The 25,302-nt window shown below is 44.4% G+C and overlaps 4 non-coding genes across 4 annotated transcripts; 3 read left to right on the top strand and 1 right to left on the bottom strand.

Moving 5' to 3' along the window:
• Nucleotides 1–16,865: 16,865 nt before the first annotated feature.
• TRNAL-CAA (transfer RNA leucine (anticodon CAA)) lies at nt 16,866–16,975 on the top strand. The gene is made up of 2 exons: nt 16,866–16,903; nt 16,930–16,975. It is a non-coding gene; the product is annotated as a tRNA-Leu (tRNA).
• A 4,813-nt stretch (nt 16,976–21,788) lies between these two features.
• Nucleotides 21,789–21,861, bottom strand: TRNAR-UCG (transfer RNA arginine (anticodon UCG)). Its single transcript has one exon. It is a non-coding gene; the product is annotated as a tRNA-Arg (tRNA).
• A 2,438-nt stretch (nt 21,862–24,299) lies between these two features.
• TRNAN-GUU (transfer RNA asparagine (anticodon GUU)) lies at nt 24,300–24,373 on the top strand. Its single transcript has one exon. It is a non-coding gene; the product is annotated as a tRNA-Asn (tRNA).
• Nucleotides 24,374–24,544: 171 nt separating this feature from the next.
• TRNAE-CUC (transfer RNA glutamic acid (anticodon CUC)) lies at nt 24,545–24,616 on the top strand. Its single transcript has one exon. It is a non-coding gene; the product is annotated as a tRNA-Glu (tRNA).
• Nucleotides 24,617–25,302: the final 686 nt, after the last annotated feature.

Raw genomic sequence — 25,302 nt, 5'->3', positions numbered from 1 at the left:
AGTTTTTGGCAAGCTTTCTTACATGAGGCAATGTAAACACTAACTTATACTCGTTCAATCAAATTCAAAAGATATCACTTAGACAACACTCTATTCGCTCATCGACCACAAAGGGACTCGAACCCTCAAGCTTCTGATCCGAAGTCAGACGCCTTCTCCATTTGGCCACGCGGTCCTGTTGATAGGCTCTGTGGACTTTACGTTGGAACAGGAAATACTTTTGTGTCTTTGGTTTCATTTGAGGTAAAAGACAAAACAAAACTTTCTTTCTAGTATACATCAACAAATACAGTAGACCGACATGACATTCCAGATTCCTCTGTAATTTTATTAAAAATTGCACATAACGCCTGATCATATGGTAAACCACACGGCTAAGGAATGGACTAAAATGTCTTTGCCAGTATGTCAGAATGGCCGAGTGGTCTAATTTTTTTAAAAATTGCACATAACGCCTGACCATACAGTAAACTACAAGGCTAAGGAATGGACTAAAATTAGAGATGAGCAAGCACTGAAATGCTCGGGTACTCATTATTCGAGACGAAGTTTTCCCGATGCTCGAGTGCTCGTCTCGAATAACGAGCCCCATTGAAGTCAGTGGGAGACTCGAGTATTTTTCAAGGGGACCAAGGCTCTGCACAGGGAAGCTTGGCCAAACACCTGGGAACCTCAGAAAAGGATGGAAACACCACGGAAATGGACAGACAAACCAGTTCAGCAGTCACCACTCAGCATTACCTGATCTTACCTGTGTGTGCAAAACCTGAGCAGAGGGTGAGCTGGGGTTATATAGCTGCACCTGATTACTGCCAAGTGATGCTGAGCTGAAGCCATGTGGTGCATTTCTAACTTTGGTTACTTTGTGTATATTGTAAACTCCCCTTTATTTTTATATTGTGTATTATATTGTATTGTGGCATTATGTATATTAAGTAAGAAATATATCTTTGTGTGATGTTTGTTGTTAAAGGTGCAACCCAGGGGTGTATCCCTTTAAAACTCAAGGGAAATAGTTGGGTATTTAATGACACCTGTGTGTACATGGATTGTCTCTAGGTCAGAGTGTCTGATCTGACCACAGGGGAGCTGCTTGTTCCAAGGTAGCTGCAATCAATCTCCTGAATTATCAGCATTTTTGTTCTGTACATTTTATTTTTGTGTAAATAAATGCAAGCCTTTTCTTTGGACCTGAAGCCTGAGTAAAGATTTATTTATTTTTTTAATGGCCAGAAGACCCCACATCTCAACATATGGTGGCAGCGGTGGGATAGCTGTTTGTACTGGACTCAGTACAGTTTACTACTCAGCTGATGGCAGGACGTACCAGGAGGTTTATAATTACGCAGTCTGCTAAACCACCGCAGCGCGCTAAAGCATCTGCACGTCCCAAACTGGCAGAAGGATCTCGCCAAAAGGCAAAAGCAGTTCCTGTGTTGGAGTTGGAGAGCACCCAGCCAGAGGTATGCAAACCTGTGATTCCAGAGGAGGGCGCTGCAGCTGGTACTGATCCACCAGTGAGTGCAACTGCTCCAAAAAGCATGGAGGAACTCCTTGTATGGTTGGTCCAGCGCCAAGAGTTAAGTGATCAACGTAGAAAAGAGGAGGAAAAATTCTACCGTGAAAAAGAGCAATGGAGGCGGGACAAGGAGGAGGAGCAACGCAGAATTGACATCAAGCAACAAGAGGTGGAAAGAGCAAGGAGAGATGAACAGTTTATCCAGGCACTACAAGCCATGCAGCATAATCTTTCTCCTGCCACAAAATTAAAGCTGACCAAGCTAACAGAGACTGATGATATAGAGTCATATCTAAAAGTATTTGAAAGAGTGGCTCAAGCAAACATGTGGCCTGAAGATCAATGGGTCCTTCATTTAGTGCCATTCCTCACCAGCAAAGCACAGCAGGCACATAGCCAGATGAGGACTGATGACGCTGAAAATTATAAAAAAGTCAAAACTGCAATTTTAAGACGATACAACATACATACAGAAACATTTTGCCAAAAATTCCAGACCTACAGTTACCAAGATAAAGATGGACCTAGAGAGGCCTACACCCAGCTGAGTGAACTATGTTCCAAGTGTATTCCCCAGGAGGGCAATACTGTCCAGCAGGTGTTGGAGACCATCATCCTTGAACAGTTTCTGGAGGTTCTTCCTACACCAATGCGAATATGGGTAAAGGAACATCAGCCTGATAGTGGTGAGCAAGCTGTGACACTCGCTGAAAATTATCTGCTTGCAAGGAAAGGACTGGTCCAGAAGTCAAGTGTGGTAAGACCTTCTTTTAATACTATCACTGATAAGCCAAAACATGAGACTGTAAAATCTAAAGGTCAGCATAAAGACCTTACTTGCTTTGCCTGTGGTGAAGCTGGACATTATGCTAAAGACTGTACCAATATAGCTAGCAAAAAAGTTAAAGGGTCTGCAGCAAATTGTGTTGGACATGTGAGAGACTATGTACAACCTGTTACTGTTAACTCCCAGACTGTGACTGACCTGATTGATACTGGGAGCCAGCAGTCTCTGATAAGATCAGACTTGGTGGACTCTGCCAATACTAAAGGTCATTTGTTCCTAACTTGTGTGCATGGTGATAAAAAGATGTACCCTAAAACTGTGATGCCTATACAAATAGCTGATGTAGAAGTGTCTTTAGAAATGGGAATTGTCCCAAAATTGCCATATCCTGTGGTTTTGGGCCAAGACCAACCTGGTTTTTGTAGCATGATTAAAAGTGACAGTGTAACTTCTGCTGTGACCACAAGGTCTCAAGTTAAAAAGGTGTCTGATGCAGAATCTCTGGGTGACATATTTCCATTGCACGATGATGTTTTCCATGGTAGTGGCAAAGGTCACCTTTCTAGGAGAGAAATGCGCCTTTCTCGTGCGAAATGGCGGTCTGCGCATTCTCTCTTAGAAAAAGGATTCCTAAAGTCGGAAAATATGTCCGTTAAACAAAAACAAGATGGCACCCTTGCTTCAGCATTTTCTCAGGTTAAAAATGAAGGGGAACCCAAACAGTTTCCTATGTACACTTTAAAAAATGACCTCTTCTATAGGGTTTGTGAGCATCCAAAGACAAAAGAAAAAGTATGGCAACTTGTGGTTCCCTCTGAATACAGGGAGTCAATTCTGAAAGTAGCTCATAGTATACCACTATCGGGACACCTGGGTAGGAATAAAACACTGTCAAGGATACTAACTCGATTCTTTTGGCCTAAAGTACATGCAGATGTTGCCAGTTTTTGTGACTCTAGTCCTGAATGTCAGTTTGTTTCCCCAAGTAACAAAAAATGTAAGCTGATCCCTGTACCTGTGGTTGATACTCCCTTTGAAAGAAAAACTCTGGATATAGTTGGTCCTCTTGAAAAAAGTAAAAAAGGTAACCAATATATTTTAGTTATAAGTGATTACATGACCCGCTATCCAGAGGCTATTCCCTTAAGAACTATCACCACAAAAAGAATTGCAGAGGAACTGATGAAGTTTTTCAGTCAGATGGGTATTCCTCACACAATTCTATCAGACCAAGGTTCAAATTTTCAGTCCAACTTAATGAAGCAAATCCATCAGCTTTTAGGAATCCAGGCAGTAAGAACTGCTTCCTATCATCCACAAACAGATGGCTTGGTGGAGCGCTTCAACCAGACGCTTAAAAGAATGCTTTGCAAGTTTGTGGAACAATATCCAAAACAATGGGATCAATGCTCCCATATGTTTTGTTTGCCTATAGAGAGGTTCCACAGGCATCCACTGGTTTTTCTCCCTTTGAGTTACTCTATGGTGGAAGACCAAGGGGACCACTGGATGTGATCAAAGAACACTGGGAAAACCCTAGCCCAGACCAAAAAACCTTAGTGGAGTATGTCATCTCAATGAGGGACAAACTTGCCGAGTTAGCAGAGTTTGTGAAGGTCAATGTTACAGATGCACAGTCCCACATGAAACAATGGTATGATAAAAATGCTAAAGATAAATGTTTTATACCCGGGGATAAGGTTCTACTGTTCCTGCCAACATCTGATAACAAATTGCTAGCAAGGTGGCTGGGACCCTTTGATGTCTTGCGTCAAACTGGTCCAGTAGATTATGAGATTTTTATGCCTGGCAGGGTTCAGGAAAAGAAAATCTTCCATGCCAATCTACTTAAAAAATGGGTTGATAGACCAAAAGTGGCCTGTACAATTCTTTCAGAATGTCATCCAAATCTTCTTGATCAGGCTTATTCTATTCTGTCCCCCGTTAGTTCTCATGTCTCTGATATTCAGAGGGGAAGTGAACTTTCTGATGACCAGAATAAAGACTTAGACCATTTGTTGCAGAAGCATAAACACACCTTTGTCTCTACACCAGGTCACACCAAGTTAGTCCAACATGTGATTGACACTGGTGATGCCAAACCAATACGTCAGAAACCCTACAGGGTGCCTGAAAAACTGAAGCCTGTGATGGACATGGAAGTTCAAAACATGCTAAAATTAGGGGTCATTGAACCATCCGGCAGTCCTTGGTGCTCCCCCATTGTTGTTGTACCCAAGTAAAATGGGGACATTAGATTCTGTATTGATTTTAGAAAACTCAATCAGATCTCAAAATTTGACAGCTACCCTATGCCCCATATTGATGACCTAATAAGTAGCTTGGGAAAAGCCCAGTATATATCTACATTTGATCTGACTAAGGGCTATTGGCAGATACCACTTGAAGGTAATTCCCGTGAAAAAACAGCTTTTGCCACCCCACAGGGCTTGTTTCAGTTTACCTGTATGCCATTTGGCCTCCATAATGCCCCTGCTACATTCCAAAGGCTAATGGATACAGTAATCAGACCACACTCCTTATACTGTGCCTCTTACCTTGATGATGTCATTGTCTTTAGTTCTGATTGGAAGTCTCATCTTTTGCATCTGGAAAATGTCATCTCAGCCTTGGCTAAAGCTGGACTTACAATCAATCCAACAAAATGTACCATAGCTCAGAAAGAAACCTCTTATCTAGACCACCATATGTTGAGATGTGGGGTCTTCTGGCCATTAAAAAAAATAATCTTTACTCAGGCTTCAGGTCCAAAGAAAAGGCTTGCATTTATTTGCACAAAAATAAAATGTACAGAACAAAAATGCTGATAATTCAGGGGATAGATTGCAGCTACCTTGGAACAAGCAGCTCCCCTGTGGTCAGATCAGACACTCTGACCTAGAGACAATCCATGTACACACAGGTGTCATTAACCCCTTAAGGACGCAGGGTATTTTCGCTAATTTCTCGCTCTCCATCTTCAAAAATCCATAACTTTTTCATTTTTCCGTGTACAGAGCTGTGTGAGGACTTATTTTGTGCGTAACAAATTTTACTTTCCCATGATGTTATTTATTATTCCATGCCATGTAGTGGGAAGCCGCATAAAAATTCCAAATGTGGAAAAATTGAAAAAAACTGCATTTGCATGTTCTTGTGGGCTCAGTTTTTACGACTTTCACTCTGCGCTCCAAATAACACCTCTACTTTATTCTTTGGTTCGGTACGATCGCGTTGATACCAAATTTATACAGGTTTTATTGCGTTTTAATACATTTTCAAAAATTAAACGAATGTGTACAAAAAAGAAAAAATAATTTTTGCCATCTTCTGACGCGAATAACTTTTTCATACTTTGGCGCATGGAGCTGTGTGAGGTGTCATTTTTTGCTAAATGAGCCGACGTTCTCATTGCTACCATTTTGAGGACTTTGCGACATTTTGATCATTTTTTATTACATTTTTTATGTCATCTAAAAAGGTGTAAAAGTCGCGTTTTGGACATTTGGGCGCCATTTGCCGTTCCGGAGGTCACCGCCGTCAATAACCGTTTTTATATTTTGATAGATCAGGCATTTTGGGATGCGGCGATACCTAATGTGTCTGATTTTTACTATTTATTATATTTTATATCAGTTCTAGGGAAAGGGGGGTGATTTAAACTTTTAATATTTTATTTTTTTACATTTTTTAAACTTTTTTTTTTTTTTCTTTTTTTTTTTTTTCACTATTTCTTAGACCCTCTAGGGTACATTAACCCTAGATGGTCTGATCGCTCCTGCCATATACTGCAATACTACTGTATCGCAGTATATGGCATTTCTGCTCACTATACATTACAATGAGCCACAGGCTCATTGTAATGCATGTGCAGAAGCCATGTATCCTCGGGTCAAACGAAGACCCGAGGCTACCATGGCAACCGATCGCCGCCCCCCGATGACGTTCGGGGGCCCGGCGATCGGAGGTAAGATGGCGGCGCCCATGCGCCGCCAAATTTAAAATGCCGCCGGCGACTATGCCGGCGGCAAAGAAAAGGTTAACACCCACGATCGCTGCAAGCACCGACCGCGGGTGATAGCGATGGGTCTTTGCTGCGATATGCAGCAAAGCCCATCTCTGTATGAAGAAGGCTCAGCCCGTGAGCCTTCTTCATACAACCTTCACAGCTCCATGGCAGATATATCCGTCACGGAGCGTGAAGGGGTTAAATACCCAACTATTTCCCTTGAGTTTTAAAGGGATACACCCCTGGGTTGCACCTTTAACAACAAACATCACACAAAGGTATATTTCTTACTTAATATACATAATGCCACAATACAATACAATATAATACACAATATAAAAATAAAGGGGAGTTTACAATATACACAAAGTAACCAAAGTTAGAAATGCAAACATAAACCACATGGCTTCAGCTCAGCATCACCTGGCAGTAATCAGGTGCAGCTATATAACCCGAAAACCGAAATACTGCCTGTACCACGTGCCACACCAGAAAGGCAGCGGGAGATCAAGGAGGTAAATAAGTGGCTCAAAAGTTGGTGTAGGAAGGAGGGGTTTGGGTTCATGGAGAACTGGGCTGACTTTTCTGTGGGCTACAGGCTCTACAGTAGGGATGGGCTGCACCTCAATGGGGAGGGGGCCGCTGTTTTAGGGGAAAAAATGGCTAGAAGGTTGGAGGAGTGTTTAAACTAGAGACCTGGGGGGAGGGCAATTACACTTGTGCAGGGCAAATAGACGGTGTACATAGAGAGCTGGGAAGAGTCATAGTCCATGGGGGAGGAAGGGGGGCTGGAATGAGATTAGGGAATAAGGACAAAAGGAATACGGACAGGGAAAACCATATAAAGTGTATGTACACAAATGCCAGAAGCCTCACAAACAAAATGGAGGAACTGGAACTCTTGATGTTGGAACGGAAATATGATATAGTGGGTATCAGCGAGACATGGCTGGACAGTAGCTATGACTGGGCTGTTACTATAGATGGTTATAGTCTTTTTAGAAAGGATCGTATAAATAAAAAAGGGGGAGGGGTTTGTTTATATGTGAATTCTTGCCTCAAGCCCGTCCTGCGAGATGACATCAGTAACGCAAATGTGGAGTCCCTATGGGTGGAGATAAGAGGAGGGAAAAAGAATAATAAAATATTACTAGGGGTTTGTTATAAGGCTCCAAATATAATGGAGGCAGCAGAGGAAATGCTGATAAGTGAAATGGATGCGGCTTCAAAGCAAGGTGAAGTACTTATCATGGGGGACTTCAATTACCCAGATATTGACTGGGGGGCAGAAACCTGCAGGTCCTTCAAAGGTAGCAGGTTCTTGTCAACAACAAAAGACAATTACCTGTCGCAACTAGTCCTGGAGCCAACAAGAGGGGGGGCACTGCTGGACCTTATCCTTACCAACAGACCTGATAGGGTATCAAAACTACAGGTTGGGGGGAACCTGGGGAATAGTGATCATAATATCATTGATTTTGTATTACGCTTTACTAAGAGCGTTAGTGAAGGGGCAACCAACACTCTAAACTTCAGGAGGGCAAATTTTCAGCAACTAAGGGAAGACCTTAAAGGCATAGACTGGGATAATGCTCTCAAGGACAAAAGCCCCCCCCAAAAATGGGACTTTTTCTCATATATTCTGAAAAAGTCCTGTGAGAAACACATACCTTATGGGAAAAAGCATAAAAGGAACAAGAAAAACCCTATGTGGCTAACTAGTCTTGTAAGGAAAGCAATAAGCGAGAAAGATAAAGCGTTTAAGGTGCTAAAACGTGAAGGTAGCGATGAGGCATTACAGGATTATAGAGAGAAAAATAAATCCTGTAAAAAGCAGATAAAGGCCGCAAAAATAGAGACTGAGAGAAATATTGCCAGGGAGAGCAAAAATTATCCCAAATTATTTTTCAAGTATATAAATGATAAGAAACTAAAAACAGAGAGCGTGGGTCCCCTTAGAAATAACATGGGGGTCATGGTGGAAGGAGATGAGGAAAGGGCCAATCTACTGAATGTCGCCTTCTCAACTGTCTTTACCCAGGAAAATCCCCTGGTGGAAGACACAATGAGGAATAATGTAAATTCTTTTTATAATGTCAACAGTTTAACCCAGGAAGAGGTACGGCGCCGCCTCGCAACCACTAAGATAAATCACCTGGGCCAGATGGCATACACCCCCGGGTTCTGCATGAATTATGTACCGTGACAGACAGACCGTTATTTTTAATATTTGAAGATTCACTGAGGACTGGTTATGTTCCACAGGACTGGCGCATAGCAAATGTGGTACCAATATACAAAAAAGGATCAAATAGCGATCCTGGAAACTACAGACCCGTAAGTCTAACTGCTGTGGTGGGGAAAATATTTGAGGGGTTTATTAGAGATGCTATCCTGGAGTATCTCACTGTGCACAACCTTATAACCCAGCGTCAGCATGGGTTTATGAGAGATCGGTCCTGTCAGACTAATCTGATTGGTTTCTACGAGGAGGTAAGTTCAAGACTGGATCTGGGGGACGCTGTGGATGTTGTATATCTGGACTTCTCAAAGGCATTTGACACCGTGCCACATAAAAGGTTGGTATATAAAATGAGACTGCTGGGAATAGGAGAAAATCTGTGTAAGTAATTGGCTTAGTGATAGGTGGTCATTAATGGCACATTCTCAGATTGGGTTGATGTTACCAGTGGAGTGCCACAGGGGTCAGTATTGGGGCCACTTCTTTTTAATATTTTTATTAATGACCTTGTAGTGGGTTTACACAGTCAAGTTTCAATATTTGCAGATGATACTAAGCTGTGTAAGGTAATAAATACTGAGGTCGATAGTTTAGCATTACAGAGGGATTTGTGGAAGCTTGAGGGATGGGCAGAGAAATGGTTGATGAGGTTTAATGTAGATAAATGTAAAGTTATGCACTTGGGCCATGGAAACAAAAAGTATAATTATGTTCTAAACGGTCAATTACTTAGTAAAACTGAAGCTGAAAAGGACTTGGGCGTATTGGTGGATGGTAAACTTAATTTTAGTGACCAGAGCCAGGCGGCTGCTGCTAAAGCAAATAAAATAATGGGATGTATCAAGAGAGGAATAGATTCTCATGATAAAGACATAGTTTTGCCCTTATACAAATCCCTGGTCAGACCACACATGGAATATTGTGTACAGTTTTGGGCACCAGTGTATAAAAAGGATATAATAGAGCTGGAACGGGTGCAGAGGAGAGCAACCAGGATTATTAGGGGAATGGGGGGACTAGAATACAATGACAGATTACAAAATTTGGGATTATTCAGTTTAGAAAAAAGACGACTGAGGGGAGACCTCATTACAATGTACAAATACCTGAACGGACAGTACAAGGATCTCTCCAAAGATCTTTTTATACCTAGGCCTGTGACCAGGACAAGGGGGCATCCTCTACGCCTAGAGGAGAGGCGATTCTACCATCACCATAGACAAAGGTTCTTTACTGTAAGAGCAGTGAGACTGTGGAACTCTCTGCCGCAGGAGGTTGTTATGGCCGACTCTATGTACATGTTCAAGAGGCCTGGATGACTTTCTGGAGAGAAAAAATATCACGGGTTATGGGGATAAAATATTTATTTAATTCTTGAAGGTTGGACTTGATGGACTTGCGTCTCCTTCCAGCCTTATATACTATGATACTATGAACCCCAGCTCACCCTCTGCTCAGGTTTTGCACACACAGGTAAGATCAGGTAATGCTGAGTGGTGACTGCTGAACTGGTTTGTCTGGTGAAACAATATTGGACAGAGACAAAGGTTTGCTGGCCAGCAGGAGGAGAAAAAGAAGAAAAGTTACAAACACACAGAGAAGACAAACAGTTCACCATTCACCCCTCAACAGGGCCAGAAGCGTTTACTTTGAAAAAATTATAATTTTCAAAGCAGGCCGGGTCGTTTGAATATTTCACCTAGGAATAATGGAATAGCATAGTGGTTCTATTTTTAATTGTTTTTCGGAAATGGTTCCATGATTAAGAGCGACAGTATGGGGCATCCATATTGCGCTGCTATGATTGCAACTTCAGGTCTCCAGCATGGCGGCGACAGATGGGTCGCGTTCCACTATGTATCTGGTGAAACACCTGAAAATTCTGCCCGACACAGCTCGTTTGATAAGGGGACGATGTATGGAGGCAGTGAACTAGTAGTAGATTAAAGGTGCTGCAGTTAAAACTATGTTAGTTGGATCTTGGGATGGAGCTGGCGCTCCGCTGCCAGGCGAGCTTTCGCCAATCCAAGCCCCTGTCTCTCAGCTACTCCCCAAACAGCACTTCTAAGAACCTTTTGTATAAGATCAAGTGTAGTAGCGTTCTTATAAGTTTGGGATATGGCTGGTGAGGGGAATGTAAACAGATGCGCAAGAAGCGCTGAAATAATATTGGTAAATGATAAAAGTTTGCCAGTATATTTTGTGGATTACACAGCAGGGTGGCGACAAAGTTAACAAGTTTGATGTGCAAGCCATGAAAACAACCCAAAATTCTGCCTTACACAGCTCGTTTGATAAGGGGACCATGTATGGAGGCAGCTATATGGACGACTTTTGGAGGCAGCTATGGCGATGACGTGTGGAGGTAGCAATGGAGACAACGTGTGGAGGCAGCTAAAAGGACGACGTGTGGAGGCTGCTATGGAGACAATTTAATTTGGATAGTGCCTTTATGTGGCAGTCCAAAAAAGTTTTCAAACCAGAGGAGCAGGTAGGTGGTCCTCCAGAAAAATTTAATAAACTGAGTGCCTATATGTGGCACTCCCAAAAATTGTTTAAAACAGAGGACCGGGTAGGTGGCCCTCCAGAAAAATTAAATACATAGAGTGTTAAGGTAAACCTGCTGATAGATCAAATCCTGTCATTTCTACTTGTTCTATTTTCCTAAAATCATTGTAACAGAGACTTCATTATAAGATGGCTCCGGCATCGTGATCATAATGAAAACAATTAAGGCTAAAGAATGTCAACAAGACTTCAATCCTGACGTCAATAAGCAACAGCAAGGAAGTTCTCCAATTAAGAGACCACATGAGCTGGGAATTCTCCGCCCCTTCTGCTTCTTCCATAATTTCTATATAGTTTTGTGAAACCAAATAAAGTTCTAGCAGTGCAGATTTGCCATGGCCATGATCGCATGAGTGAGATTTAAATCAGCAAATGTGTCTGAATTAATTTCTTATGATGTGCACGCATGCTTATTGATTAGAAACACGCAACCAACGCACACTAAAAGAGGATGTCTTGAATCCTACCCTAACATTGGAGGCACTGCTGAGATTTCGCGATCAGGATGACCAGGACGCCCCCTCGTTCCAGCACCGTTTGCAGTCTTGGGGTCACCATTTCCCGACTGGGTCTGATCATCCCACAATCACGGTAAGTTTCAGATAACATATGTTAACCTGTGACTTGCCTGTGACTCGGGGAGTGGTGATATCTGTGGCTGTAGACAGCTGGGATTGGAAGGTAAATATGCATAGCCACCTGGTGTCCTGCATCGGGGTCTGAATTGTTATATAGCTCTGTATGAGAAGTGCCTTGGCTGCTATGTATGTGCTTTGCTGAGCGAGAACAGAAAGGGAGGGGGAGGACGTTCGAAGTTCATATAGAGAGGAGTATAGCGAAGCCGCAGTGAAGATCAGACATATGGGCCGTTAGAATTAGGAGAAAAAGGACGGATGTCTGCACACCAGACATAGGCGCCAGAATAAGGAGAAAAAGGACGGATGTTTGCCCGCCAAACATAGGCCGCCAGAATAGGAGAACGGGTAAAGAACGGGTGTCTGGGGATTTGACAGGAATTAGGAGAAAAAGGAGATAGTTAAGCGGGGACCTTCTGATAAACCTCTAACCGACACGCAGTGAGCTTGAAGGTCAGCCCTTAAGCCGTGAGCAGCTGCACGGTAAGGGTCTCGGACAAATTATGCTGTGGTTTCGGAATAGAAAGGACGTCCTCCCAGAGGGAACCACTGGTGCGCTAGCGATAGTTCAGTGCAAAGAAGGGAAAAATGAGGTAGACAGAAGATTGGCTTGATGTAAGTAGAGAGAAGGTTGTTGAGTCAAGTAGGATGAATTAAGTAGGACTGTTGGAAAAGTGCAATTTGATTTAATGGAACAGGTTTGCGGTGAAATAAAAAGTAATAATGAAGGTTTGAGAGTTTTGGGATGTGTTAGAGGATCTGATGATTGTACAACTTGTAAACATGCAAACAGACTCTGAGAACCTCTAACTTTGACTGACGGACCAGGACAGAGTGACCGGGATCCTTCAGAGTGCCGTTTAAGAAAGAGACAGGTGATAAGGGACATTTCAAAGTTTTTGATGTGGAAAGAATTTGAGAAAAATAGATTCAATTATATTTTCCTTGGAGTGAAAAATGGCCCCTGTAATCCAGACTCCACCCCTGTATCTGGTGGTTAGAGAAGATGACACGCCCTACCATTCTTCAGTGGCGGCCATCTTAAGTCGGTTTATTTTTCAGTGGCGGCCATTTTAAGTTATATTCCTTTCAAGTCCCTGAAAGTTGATTGCTGTTGGCAGCCATAAAGGCTGGTTGTGGGGCTTTGTAGGATAACAGCTGAACCCCCCCTCGGGATTCTGAGCAGACGTTTGAAAACAAATGCCGGCTGGTGATATTTCACCGTTTCGGGCCTCTGCTAGGGTCTTGGAGTGAGGGATGTTGTTTGTTTGAGTATTATTAAAATTTATTGATCCCGACAATTAGAGAAGAATTACTATAAAAAGTGTTGCAATGTCTCTGGTACCTGCTTTCTGGCGTTTAAGGGGTTAACAGAAGGGTGGGGGCTGTTGGAGCTGCGTTTTGTCTTGTGAAGACATGTACATGGCCTTGACGCTGAAGTTCTCCAAAAATCTAGGGCTCTGTCTGAGCTGTGTTATCACTTTGTGTTCTGTTCTGACCTTGACGCTAGAGTAAGCTGAAGTTGATTACATAAGGGGGCAGATCGCTGCATTTAGAGTTCTCCCTGACAATCTAAAAAAGACTTGAAGGAATTTATTTTGTTGTGGAACAAGAATACAGTATGATGTATCCTCCGATATGCGCTGAGAAACAGACCTGAGGGTGCTTTGGCTATCAACAAGGGAATCTTCTTCCCACGTCTCTTGTGACGAGCGCAAAGCTTCCGACTTCATGCTGACCAGAGAGTTTTTCAACAGGCCAAGCAGCGGGATGGTGAGGCTGATGATGGTGGCATCGCCACTGACCATCTGTGTTGACTCCTCGAAGTTACTCAGCACCTGACAGATATCAGACATCCACGTCCACTCCTCATTGTAGACTTGAGGAAGCTGACTGACCTGACTACCAGTTCTGGTGGAAGTTGACATCTGGCAGTCTACAATCGCTCTGCGCTGCTGGTAAACTCTGGATAACATGGTTAATGTTGAATTCCACTTCGTGGGTACGTCGCACAACAGTCGGTGAGCGGGCAGTTGGAGGCGGCGCTGCGCTGCCCTGAGAGTGGCAGCATCTGTGCTGGACTTCCTGAAATGCGCACAGATGCGGCGCACCTTCGTCAGCAAATCAGACAGTTTGGGGTATGTCTTGAGGAAACGCTGAACTATGAGATTTAACACATGGGCCAGGCATGGCAAATGTGTCAGTCTGCCGAGTTGCAGAGCCGCCACCAGGTTACGGCCGTTGTCACACACAACCATGCCTGGCTTCAGGTTCAGCGGTGCCAGCCACAGATCAGTCTTTTATCGTGTGCCTTTTATCGCCTAGGCTCAGCAGTTTGAGCACCGCCTGCTGTCGCTTAGCGACGGCACTGCTGCTGTGCCTAGAGCTACCGACTGATGGCGCCATGCCCACGGATGGTAATTCGGAGGAGGAGGTGGAGGAGGGGTGGGAGGAGGAGGCATAGTAGGCCTTTGAGACCTGGCCCGAGGTAGGCCCCGCAATCCTCGGCGTCGGCAGTATATGACCAGCCCCAGGGTCAGACTGGGTCCCAGCCTCCACCAAGTTAACCCAATGTGCCGTCAGCGATATATAGTGGCCCTGCCCGGCAGCACTCGTCCACGTGTCCATGGTCAGGTGGACCTTGTCAGAAACGGCGTTGGTCAGGGCAAGGATGATGTTGTCTGACACGTGCTTGTGCAGGGCTGGGACGGCACATCGGGAAAAGTAGTGGCGGCTGGGGACCGAATACCGAGGGGCGGCCGCCGCCATGAGGTTTCGAAAGGCCTCGGTCTCTACCAGCCTATAGGGCAGCATCTCCAGGCTAAGCTGTTTGGAGATGTGGACGTTGAGGGCTTGGACGTGTGGGTGGGTAGCACTATACTTCCTTTTGCGCTCCAGCGTCTGGGGTATGGAGAGCTGAACGCTGGTGGATGCTGTGGAGGATCGTGGAGGCGAAGATGGGGTTTTCGCACGGGAGGTGTTTGGGCCGAGGTCCTGGGCAGGGGGCTGACTAGCAGATGACACAGGGGAAGGAGCAGTGGTGTGCCCGGCCGGAGGTGAACGAGCTTGGTGCCATTGAGTGGGGTGTTTAGCATTTATATGCCTGCGCATACTGGTGGTAATTAAGCTAGTAGTGGTGGAACCCCTGCTGATCCTGGTTTGGCACAGGTTGCACACCACAGTCCGACGGTCATCCGGTGTTTCTTTAAAGAACCTCCAGACTTCTGAAAATCTAGCCCTCGCCACGGGAGCTTGACTACGGGAAACATTTGGCGCTGATGCACCAGCTCTGGCCCTGCCTCTCCGTCTGGCCCCACCACTGCCTCTTCCAACCTGTTCTGCTATAGGACTCGCCGCCGTCTCCAGAAGCACTGTGTTCACCCGGCCTATCAACCCAGCTTGGGTCTGTCACCTCATCATCCTCTGATCCCTCAGTCTGCTCCCCCCTCGGACTTCCTGCCCTGACAATAACTTCACCACTGTCTGACAACCGTGTCTCCTCATCGTCCGATACCTCTTTACACACTTCTTCCACTACGTCAATAATGTCATCATCACCCACAGACTGCGACCGGTGGAAAACCTGGGCATCGGAAAATAGCTCAGCAGCAACCGGACAAGTGGTTTGTGACTGTGGGAAGGGTCCAGAAAACAGTTCCTCAGAGTATGCCGGTTCAAATGCCAAATTTTGCTGGGAGGGGGCCGACTGGGGGGAAGGAGGCTGAGGTGGAGGAGCTGGAGGAGTGCTGATTTCGGTGACATGGGTGGACTGCGTGGAAGACTGACTGGTGGACAAATGGCTAGAAGCATTGTCCGCAATCCACGACATCACCTCTTCGCACTGTTCTGGCCTCAACAGTGCTCTACCACGAGTCCCAGTAACTTGAGACATGATGAACCTAGGGAGTGTAGTTCTGCGGCGTTCCCCTGCTCCCTCATCAGCAGGTGGTGTCTCACCCCGCCCAGGACCACGGCCTCTGACCCCTGCAGTAGTTGGACGCCCACGTCCATGCCCTCGTCCTCTACCCCTAGCCCTCGGGTTAAACATTTTCCAAATTAAAATGTAAACTTTAAATTTTTTTTTTTGTTTTTTTTTTTAAACAAAACGATGCTATCCTATTGCTATGGCTAGTTTCTAACCTACACTGACAGCACACAACTGGATTTTGTGCTGTGCCTGATGACTTTGAGTTATAAAAAGAAATAAACGTAAAAAAAATAAATCAGCAGATTGTGCCTAATTCAAATCAAACCCCTATTGTCCAAATTGTCCCACTTTGGTGTTTGAGGTGGATATGTGTGTCACTAAGAGCTAAACACAACGGTTGCAAGTCTCCCTGAAAATTACTCACAATATGGTACTAGCTGCACTACTAATGGCAGCAAGCCCAGCCACAAGCAAACCAAAAAAAAGGAAAATATAACGCTATTGTAGGCCTAAATAAGCCGTTGGGGTTCTCCTATGGCTATTTTCTAGCCTACACTGAAAGCACACTGTTTTTCCAGATTACTTTGAGTTATAAAAAGAAATAAACGTAAAAAAAAAAAAGAATCAGCAGACTCTGCCTAATTCAAATCAAACCCCTAATAAATTGTCCCACTTCGGTGTTTGAGGTGGATATGTGTGTCACTAAGAGCTAAACACAAGTCTCCCTGCAAATTACTCACAATATGGTACTAGCTGCACTACTAATGCCAGCAAGCCCAGCCACAAGCAAACAAAAAAAAAGTAAAATAAAACGTTATTGTAGCCCTAAGAAGGGCTGTTGGGTTCTTTTAGAATCACTCCTGCCTAACACTATTCTAATAGAACAGCCTAACGCTTTCCCTGACCAGCAGCAGCTCTCTCCCTAGCGGCATCCAGACAGAGAATGATCCAAGCAGCGCGGGCAGGGGCTAGTCTATTCCAGGGTCACCTGATCAGGCCAGCCAACCACTGCTATCGACGTGTAAGGGTACCACATCATGTTGAGTGGAGTGCAGAGTCTCCTGGCTTGTGATTGGCTCTGTTTCTGGCCGCCAAAAATCACAACGGCGGGAGATGCCATTTTCTCGAGCTGGCGAGTATGTTCGCTCATCTCTAACTAAAATGTCTTGGCCAGTATGTCAGAATGGCCGAGTGGTCTAAGGCGCCAGACTCAAGAGCAAATTCTTCCCCCAACATGGGTGTTCTGGTCTCCAAATGGAGGTGTGGGTTCAAATCCCACTTCTGGCAGCTAGTTTTTGGCAAAGCAAGCTTTCTTACATGAGTCAATGTAAACGCTAACTTATACTCGTTTAATCAAATTCAAAAGATATCACTTAGACAGCGCTCTATTAACTCATCGACCACGAAGGGACTCAAACCCTCAATCGTCTGATCAGAACTCAGACGCCTTATCCATTAGGCCACGCGGTCCTGATTGTAGGCTCTGTGGACTTTACGTTGAAACAGGAAATACTGTTGTGTCTTTGGTTTCATTTGAGGTAAAAGACAAAACAAAACTTTCTTTCTAGTATACATCAACAAATACAGTAGAGACACGGCTAAGGAATGGACGGCTAAGGAATCCTAACTTCTACTCGTTTAATCAAATTCAAAAGATAGCACTCTATTAACTCATCGACCACGAAGATACTCGAACCCTCAATCTTCTGATCCGAAGTCAGACGCCTTATCCATTAGGCCATTACATTGAAACAGGAAATACTATTGTGTCTTTGGTTTCAATTGAGGTAAAAGACAAAACAAAACTTACTTTCTAGTATACATCAACAAATAAAGTAGACTCTTTTATAGTACAGTATTTTTCAGACTATAAGGCACACCGGATTATAAGGCGCATCATATTATAACGTACCATCAATAAATTCCTGTTTAAAAGTCTAGGTCAGAGGTGGCTAACCTATGGCACGGGTGCCAGAGATGGCACTCAGAGCCCTTTCTGTGGGCATCTGGGCCATCGCCCAAGCACACCAAACAGTTCCAAGCAACTTAAAAGATGCTGCTTTCAGTCATATTTTGATACTTATTTTGCTACTTGGGACTGTAAGAAAAGGAAGAATGAATAGACAGGGCCGAATGATCTTTGGAAGACCTTCTGCTGGGCCCACGATTCTCCATTTTTCTACTGTCTTGAGGAGGCCAATATGATCGTTGAAGAACAGGGAGCAGTAAGTTACTGCTTTCATTTTTGGTTGGCACCTCGCGATAAGTAAGGGGGGTTTTGGGTTGCTTTTTGGGCACTCGGCCACTAAAAGGTTCGCCATCACTGGTCTAGGTTCATATATAAGGCGCACCGGATTATAAGGCGCAACTGATTATAAGGATGAATGACCAGCAGGTGGCAGACCTGTGCACAGTTCAAGGCAGCTGTTGTCTGTAAGTACAGTTCATATATAAGGTGCACTGTACTATAAGGCGCACCTTTGATTTCTGAAAAAATAAAGGGATTTTTTGTGCGCCTTATAGTCCGAAAAATACGGTCGATCTCATCTCATTAAGTTTATTTATGCACAAGAAAAGAGCAAAGAAGGGAAATTATTATTACTATTACTATTATTGAGGGACACAAGGGTGGTATGGAAAATATTATGTAGAAGGTTTGGCCTGCCAGTTGAGATATCAGAATTCCTATCCATCCGTGAAGTGCTGGAGATGAAGAAATGGAAGGGGCCAAAGAATTGGATAAAGGAATGGGAGGAAAAGGGAATTTCTAAAGTATCAGATATTTTTGATAAAGAAAAAAGGAAATTAAAAACCTTTAAGATAAAAATAGAATAAAAATTGAACATGAAATAGTGGATTCTCATTTCTTGCACTACCTACAGAGAGGGGGAATATTGGGAAAGAGGGAAGATATGCAGTGGTTGGGGAAAGTCAAAAACAATTTCTGAAACTCCTAACGGGCAGGATCGGGAATCCGTCCATAGCGGGAATTAGGAAAGGTATTAGCCAGAAAGAAGAAGATGCGTTTCAGGGGAGGAGCAAAAAAATGGAAGGCAGAGATTGGTAATGAATTAACCAGAAAGGAGGTTGGAAGAAGATTGTTAAAGGAATGGAGAGATACACAGAAAGCCACCGGTTCTGAGATGTTGAGAGAAATGCAGTGGATGATAGGAATTAGGGCATATTGGGCCTTTAACAAGCCCTTTCAGAGTAAATCTATTGAGTATAAGAATGAATGCCCAAAATGTGGAAAAACCAAGGCAGATCTCACACATTGGGGCACATTTACTTACCAGGTCCCTCGGAGTTCCCAAAAGTGCATTGTCCGTCTGGAATGTGCTGTGCCGCGATTCACTTAGATGGTGCGCCCGATTTCCTGCATCTGTCGCTTCCCCGCTCAGGTCCGCCAGAGTTCACCATCTTCCTCCCGGTGCATGTAAGTGCTTGGCTTGCGACACAATTTTGAAGTTAAAGGTAACCTACCACCACGATTCTACCTATAACGGTAGATAGGGTGGTAGGTGGATGAATGGGACGTGAGGATAGCCCTTTTTTGGGCTAATCCTCACATCCCGGCTATCTTTATGAAAACTTTAATCGGCGGATATGTACATTTTTTTAAGCGGCTACTGGGGCGTGGAGGAGCTGTGCGCCGTAGATGCAATGCTAGGAGTAGGCTATCCTCACGTCCCATTCATTCACCTTCCAACCGATCAACCTTTATAGGTAAAATCGTGGTGGTAGGTTACCTTTAAAGGGGTATTCCAGGAATCAGCATAATTCATATACAAATGGGTCCTTAAAATATAAGCTTATATGTAATTAGTTATTTAAAATTTTGCTCCCATTAGCAGAAAAATGCTGATGACATTCCCTGTAATGATGAATTTAAATGCTACTGGCCCTTTAATCACTCCGTTAATTTCCTCCGCACGGTCCGTTGCAGAGCAAACACAGGACAGAAGATGGCCGCTGGTCACATGTCCACATCACATGTCCTGCACCTGCCTGGGCAGGTCATGTGATTATCACTATGTTTGACTGTAGTTGGTTGGTTGCAGTTACACATCATTACTATGGTAGTGCAACATCCCCCACCGGGGCCTAGCCCTTGAGGTGAGGCCTGGAGACAGCCGGGGCCCGCGGTACCGGAGTGGCTGGCGGTTGCGGCCTAAGCACGCTATTGTCACGGTGCTTGGTACAGGGGAACCGGAGGGCTGTCCTACAGCTTGGCAGGTCTCCAGCAGGGTGGTGTTGGCAAGAAAAGATGAGGGAGCGGCTGCTATAGCGGATCTCCCTGGGGCAACCCCTTAATGTCCCGAGTGTGAGTCTCTGGGTGATGGACAGGGTGCCGGTGATGAGGGTAGTGGTAGTAGCAGGGACCAGACGGAGACAGAAGTTGAAGAAAACAACTTACAGTTCGTTTATTGGAACCGCAGGAACATCAGCAACATGCCTTTAACAAGATGGTGGAGTACTGGAGAGGTATTTGGAGGGAGCCACAGGATGTAGTTCACCAGCCTGGATGTATAGGGCAGGCTGGGAGGCAGCTGTGTCCTTAGAGGATGCTTCAGCTCGGTCCTGGAACTCTTCAGGTATCACCCTTGAAGGTAGGAATGATACCCCTTTTCCTCACTACACTACCTCTAGTCTTAGCTTCCACTTCAGGCAGGGGCTAGGCTCTTCCTGCACTGGTCTGGTATACTAGAGTCTCTGAGCTACTGCTCAGCTAACTACACTCTGCTTGCGTCCTGCAGACCCAGAGGGCCTGACTAGGACCGGTCTATTCTCCCTTCTGGGAGAGACTGCTCTCTTCTCTCTCTTGGGAGAGACTTCTCTAGAACATTCCTGGCCAGAGGTTTTATTACCTCCCTTTGGTCAGGTGGTGGCTGCTCCTCCAATCACATCTCAGCTTACAGAGCACAGGATGTAACACAGACATTGGTTGACATAATTACATCACAGATTAACATCTGCCTTGCCAGGCAGGATTAACCACTGCAATTTCCCCTTGATCCTATAAGGACCATGTAGTGTAATGTGGTGTTACCTACAGATGGGACGTATTCGCAAGCACTACCTCGCCATTGCATCGGCGAGGGTGTTGCAGTAGCAGAGCAAGAAAACCTGTTAGATCATCACTGGGAGCAGAGCATGAAAGGTAGGAGGGGTTACTGAGAACTAAAGGATCTTGGGACTTGTAGTTTCCAGTGGTAGCCATCTTGGTGATAACTTTGGAGAGCCCATAAAATTTTGTGAATCATAAAACCAAACAATTTAAGCTCCATTATGTGACTAATGACATTAAGTTTTGTTACATTTATTTATTTATAGCATTATGGGTTTTTGTATCAGAAGTTCATATTCCCAGAATAATCCTTTAAATTCCGCGGTTTGTCAGAATCCGGCGGATCGTCCGACGGCCCGCCCTCCGATTTCTGTCGCATGAAAGCCGAAGCGATTGCTGCAAAATCCTTGTCATAGCGGTGCAAAATGGTAATGGTCAGGATGTCCGACGAAAGTGTCTTCCACGGGGCCCTTAGTAAATGAGCCCCATTGTTTGTCTATGAAAAATTTATGGAAACTAACATCTCTGTGTATTAACTTTGTAGTAGGGGAATATGTGGAGATCGATGAGTGGAGGGGCATCTTTCAGCATTATGATGGAAGCACCACTAGGCAGAAGAAGGAGTTGGTGGATTTATTGATAATGGCGGTTAAAAAGATATTGTCGACAGAATGGCTCTCCACACATCTACCTACATTAACACAGGTGAGGAGAAAGTGGAAAGAATTTCTGTATTTTAAGAGGCTAGAAAAGAATTACGAATATAAAAAGAATAAACCAACATAACGGAAATTAGTTTGGCTCCCTATAGTAAATAAAATATTCTCCAGAAAGGAAATTGAAGTGTTCTACAGTGAAGTGCAAGTCAAGGAATAATGGAAGCCAGTTGCAGCCAGTGGGTGAGGGGGGAGGGAAGGGTTTGGGATAATGTAAGACCAATGAAAGTAGTAATATACGTATATACATTTAAAATTGAAATGTAAAATGTTTGTTTTATATATTAAAAAACAATAAAAAAGAAAAAAAAAACCTCGACCACGAAGGGACTCGAACCCTCAATCTTCTGATCCGAAGTCAGACGCCTTATCCATTAGGCCACGCGGTCCTGATGAGAAGTTGGATGGGTGCGAAACGCGACTTTTACATCATTTTACATCACATAAAAATGGAATAAAAAGTGACCAAAATGTAGCGCAGAGGACAGCGGAGAGCTTCAAGAAGGGTCTGGATGCCGTTTACACCTAAATTATATTGATGATATATAGAATTGTTTCCCCCAAATCCCGTCCTCATCCAATCCCTTGGTTGAATGTAATGGACAGAGTTATAACAGCAAGAATTAAATGTGACGAAAGCTTACAGAGGAGAAAGAGAAGAGAAAGGCCGCGCTGTGAGAGGAGGGAACATGACCCCACTACAGAGATCAAATTTCCCAAAATGGAGGAGCTGGCGGGGGGGGCACAATATGAGGTGGCCACAATTTTAGGGGGGGGGGGGACATTGTGGGGGGGCCACAATGTGACAGGGAGCTGGGGAACACAATATTAGGGGGAGCTGGGGGTCACAATGTGAGAGGCCACAGCATGAATTGGAGGTGAAGGGCCAAAATAAGAGGCAGAGTGGAAGGAGTCGATATGAGGTCAGTTGTTGGGCAAAATCTAATGGGGCCACAAAGTGAGGGGAAATAGGGCGTTATAGAATGAAGAGGAGATGGGGGGGCACTATGGGGGGAATTGGCATACCTCCCAACATTTGGGAAAAGGAAAGAGGGACAAAATGGCGGCACGCGTAGCGTGCCGCGGCGAACCCCCTAAGCCACACCCCCAATCACTCCCTGGCCACGCCCCAAATTTTAGCCATATTAAAAATAATAAAAATCATAATTTAAAAAAAAAAAAAAATATTATCCTCATTGGGATTTGAACCCAGAACCTGCAGTGTCCATGTACAATAATAACACAGCGCCTCAACCCACTGAGCTATAACCTCAGTGATTAACAAGTGGAGAATTTTGGTAACTAAGAACTATATACTGCCTTGGTATATAGGGAGGGATCTTCTCAGATTATTGTAATTATTGAGACTATTATTATTATTATTATTATTATTATTATTATTATTATTATTATTGAGATGATTATTATTATTTTTACCATTATTAATAATCATCTCCATAATAATAAAATTTATAATAATAATAATAATAATAATAATAATAATAATAATAATAATAATAGTCTCAATAATTACAATAATAACCTCTGAGAAGATCCCTCTCTATATATCAGTGCATTAGTCTGTGTCACAGTGTAAATGGCAGATAACATGTCTTACTTACCAGAAATCCTCAGCTCTCTATCACTGGGCTTATAGCTCAGTTAGTTAGGCTCCTGTCTATGGTGCAGAGGGTCCCAGGTTCGAATCTCAGCCTGGCCAAAACTTTATTTAATTTAATTATATAAAGAGCTTGTGTCTGGGGAAGCCCTGGAGACCATATATGGACAGATGCTGATCTGAGCTGATGACGTGGTCCCTGCTCTCTCCACTAAGCCGACACTTCTCTGAAAAGGATTCCCTCCCATTGTCTGCTCTGGGGAACCCTAGGAGATGCAGTGACCATATATGGACAGATCTGAAGCTGATGACGTGGTCCCTGCTCTCTCCACTAAGCCCGACACTTCTCTGAAAAGGATTCCCTGCCCGATGTCTGCTCTGGGGAACCCTAGGAGATGCAGTGACCATATATGGACAGATCTGAAGCTGATGACGTGGTCCCTGCTCTGCGCTAAGCCCGACACTTCTCTGAAAAGGATTCCCTCCCGATGTCTGTAGAAGCCATTCTGTACTGTGAGTTCAGACTTTCAAAGTATTTACTATGCGGACACAGCAGCGGGACACAGCGGGACCTGGGGGGAGAATCCGTGACAATATCATAGCTGCCCGTGACGCGGGGCAGAGGTACGAAAAACGGGAAAGTCCCGTCAAAATCGGGACGGTTGGGAGCTATGGAATTGGGGGCCTCACATGTAGTTCCAAATTCCAAAATCCGTTGTGTGAATTGTGTGCAATGCCATGTCATACTCAGCTGCTTCAGTCCATGGCTGCTGTGGTAAGTTACCAAAGGGTAGATACATAGCAGCCCCCTTTTCTATAGTCGGATAACTAGGATTCTGCCAGTACTTACAGAATAAAGGGTTAAAAGGTCACAACCGCATGCCGTGACGTCATAGACTGTGATGTGACACTACCATGTTGTACAACGGATCTCGTCGCCGGGCTTGGTGCAGTTACCCTTTCGGGCACTAGATGGCGCTGCCAGCGCGTGGACGGCTGCTATCCCTGATGCCAGAAACGTCGCGATGTTTGGTAGAGGCAGCAGATGGCGCTGTCTGCACAACTAAACTGTGGTGAAAGCCGAGTGAATGTCGTCGTACGGCTGTGTGTGGCGATCCCTCTCACACGAACTCAGCAATAGGCGGTAGGTGTGGGCGTGTGCATGACGCATCGTGAAAACCTAGAGTGCGGGCTGCAGACAAGCATCTCGTCTCTGTGGCGCAATCGGTTAGCGCGTTCGGCTGTTAACCGAAAGGTTGGTGGTTCGAGCCCACCCAGGGACGATGAATTTTTTGTTTTTATATTTTCATTTATTTTTTTTTTTAATTTTTGAAAATCTCACAGAATTCAAATGTCCGAAATATTTAACAGTCCAGCGTATAGTGTAGGTGATATAAGACTTTGTGTGCTCTGTGAATGGTCATCTTGCTATTTCGATCTCTCGTTGCTACGTCTCCCTGGTGGTCTAGTGGTTAGGATTCGGCGCTCTCACCGCCGCGGCCCGGGTTCGATTCCCGGTCAGGGAAGATTGATTTTTGTGTTTATTATTAATTGTCAAGCCTTTTAAATTCCTAATTAATTATAATAGTTTGTTTTAGGCTCTGTATTTTACATTACAATAATGTAAGTGTATATTTATATAGTGTATATTATTGTACTGTGATTTGTTTGGCAGGAAGCTATGAATGTAATAATTCTGGCTCCTATCTATGGACATCCATGAGGTACTTTGTGTCTGAGACGTAGGAAGTTGCACCATATCATATTATATCATATTATATCATATTATGATAGCGCAGCAATTTGCATCCACTCAAAGGGGTTATATCACGAACGCAATCGCTAACTTTCTGATCAGTGGAGGTCTCAGTGCTGAGGACCCCACAGATCGAGAAAACAAGGGATTTGTCAGACCCCTCGTCGCTCTGTCAGTATAATGGAGAAGACGGCCGCGCATGACCGTTCTGCTCCATTAATCTCTATGGAACTGACGGAGATCAGTGAGCGCTGTGCTCAGCAATTTCCGTCAGCCCCCCCATAGAGATTAATGAAGCGGAAGGATCATGCACGGCCGTCTGCTCCATTAGTGTGACGAAGCAATGAGGGGTTGGTCTGCCCCCCCCCCCCCTCGTTTTTGTGATCTGTGGGGGCCTCACCACTGAGCCCGTGGATAGGGCCTAATTTTCGTTTGTGGGAAAAGCCCACAATTTTT

This window comes from Engystomops pustulosus, chromosome 9 (assembly GCF_040894005.1).
Source record: "Engystomops pustulosus chromosome 9, aEngPut4.maternal, whole genome shotgun sequence".
NCBI classification, from domain to species: domain Eukaryota; kingdom Metazoa; phylum Chordata; class Amphibia; order Anura; family Leptodactylidae; genus Engystomops; species Engystomops pustulosus.
The sequence above is the reverse complement of the archived record's forward strand: the minus strand, read 5'-3'. Positions and strand labels throughout refer to the sequence as shown.